Source organism: Arachis duranensis, chromosome 5 (assembly GCF_000817695.3).
Source record: "Arachis duranensis cultivar V14167 chromosome 5, aradu.V14167.gnm2.J7QH, whole genome shotgun sequence".
NCBI lineage: Eukaryota > Viridiplantae > Streptophyta > Magnoliopsida > Fabales > Fabaceae > Arachis > Arachis duranensis.
This window is the reverse complement of record NC_029776.3, coordinates 82,256,993-82,259,061: the sequence shown is the minus strand read 5'-3', so window position 1 is coordinate 82,259,061 and position 2,069 is coordinate 82,256,993. Positions and strand designations below refer to the sequence as shown.

The following is a 2,069-nucleotide window of genomic DNA, read 5'->3' as shown; positions in this document are numbered from 1 at the left end:
ATTCAGAGGCTGAAAAGGACTGCAGATGCTGTTGGATTCTGACCTCCCTGCACTCGAAGTGGATTTTCTAGAGCCACAGAAGCCCAATTGGCGCGCTCTTAACTGCGTTGGAAAGTAGACATCCTGGGCTTTCCAGCAATGTATCATAGTCCATACTTTGCCCGAGATTTGATGGCCCAAACCGGCGTTCCAAATCAGCTCAAAACTGCCCGGCGTTAAACGCCGGAACTGGCACAAGAATGGGAGTTAAACACCCAAACTAGCACAAGAACTAGCGTTTAACTCCAAGAAGAGTCTCTACATGAAAATGCTTCAATGCTCAGCCAAAGCACACACCAAGTGGGTCCGGAAGTGGATTTTTATGTCATTTACTCATCTTTGTAAACCTTAAGCTACTAGTTCTCTATAAATAGGACCTTTTTGCTATTGTATTTTCATCTTTTGATCATGTTTTTATGATCGAACCCTCTTTGGGAGGCTGGCCATTCAGCCATGCCTAGACCTTGTTCTTATGTATTTTCAACGGTGAAGTTTCTACACACCATAGATTAAGGTGTGGAGCTCTGCTGTACCTCAAGTATTAATGCAATTACTATTGTTCTTCTATTCAATTCAGCTTGTTCTTATTCTAAGATATCACTTGTTCCTCAACTTGATGAATGTAATGATCCGTGACACTTATCATCATTCATCTATGAACGTGTGCCTGACAACCACCTCTGTTCTACCTTAGATTGAGTAGATATCTCTTGGATTCTTTAACCGGAATCTTCGTGGTATAAGCTAGAATTGATGGCGGCATTCAAGAGAATCCGGAAGGTCTAAACCTTGTCTATGGTATTCTGAGTAGGATTCAAGGATTGAATGACTGTGACGAGCTTCAAACTCCTGAAGCCTGGGCGTTAGTGACAGATGCAAAAGAATCACTGGATTCTATTCCAACCTGATTGAGAACCGACAGATGATTAGCCGTGCTGTGACAGAGCGCGTTGAACATTTTCACTGAGAGGACGGGATTGTAGCCACTGACAACGGTGATGCCCAACATACAGCTTGCCATGGAAAGGAGTAAGAAGGATTGGATGAAGGCAGTAGGAAAGCAGAGAGACGGAAGGGACAAAGCATCTTCATACGCTTATCTGAAATTCTCACCAATGAATTGCATAAGTATCTCTATCTTTATCTTTATGTTTTATTCATAAATCCTCCATAACCATTTGAGTCTGCCTGACTGAGATTTACAAGATGACCATAGCTTGCTTCATACCAACAATCTCCGTGGGATCGACCCTTACTCATGTAAGGTATTACTTGGACGACCCAGTGCACTTGCTGGTTAGTTGTGCGAAGTTGTGATAAAGAGTTGAGATTGCAATTGAGCGTACCATGTTGATGGCGCCATGGCAGCCGAAAACAACAACAATGCCAACAATGCAGGGAAGGTGCTGGGTGACTTTACTGCACCTACTCCCGACTTCTATGGGAGAAGCATCTCTATCCCTGCCATTGGAGCAAACAACTTTGAGCTTAAACCTCAATTAGTTTCTCTAATGCAACAGAATTGCAAGTTCCATGGACTTCCACTAGAAGATCCTCATCAATTTTTAGCTGAATTCTTGCAAATCTGTGACACTGTCAAGACAAATGAGGTTGACCCTGAGGTCTACAGACTTATGCTATTCCCTTTTGCTGTAAGAGACAGAGCTATGATATGGTTGGACTCACAACCTAAAGAAAGCCTGAACTCTTGGGAAAAGCTAGTCAATGCCTTCTTGGCAAAGTTCTTTCCACCTCAAAAATTCAGTAAGCTTAGAGTGGAAGTCCAAACCTTCAGACAGAAGGAAGGTGAATCCCTCTATGAAGCTTGGGAAAGATACAAACAATTGATCAGAAAGTGTCCCTCTGAAATGTTTTCTGAATGGAGCATCATAGGTATTTTCTATGATGGTCTGTCTGAACTGTCCAAGATGTCATTGGATAGCTCTGCTGGAGGATCTCTTCATCTGAAGAAGAAGCCTACAGAAGCTCAAGAACTAATTGAAATGGTTGCAAATAACCAATTCATGTAC

At 42.5% G+C, this 2,069-nt stretch overlaps 1 long non-coding RNA gene across 2 annotated transcripts in view; it reads right to left on the bottom strand.

Moving 5' to 3' along the window:
- Positions 1 to 2,069, bottom strand: part of LOC127747758 (uncharacterized) — an 11,245-nt gene that overhangs the window by 2,444 nt on the left and 6,732 nt on the right. The window lies entirely within an intron of this gene.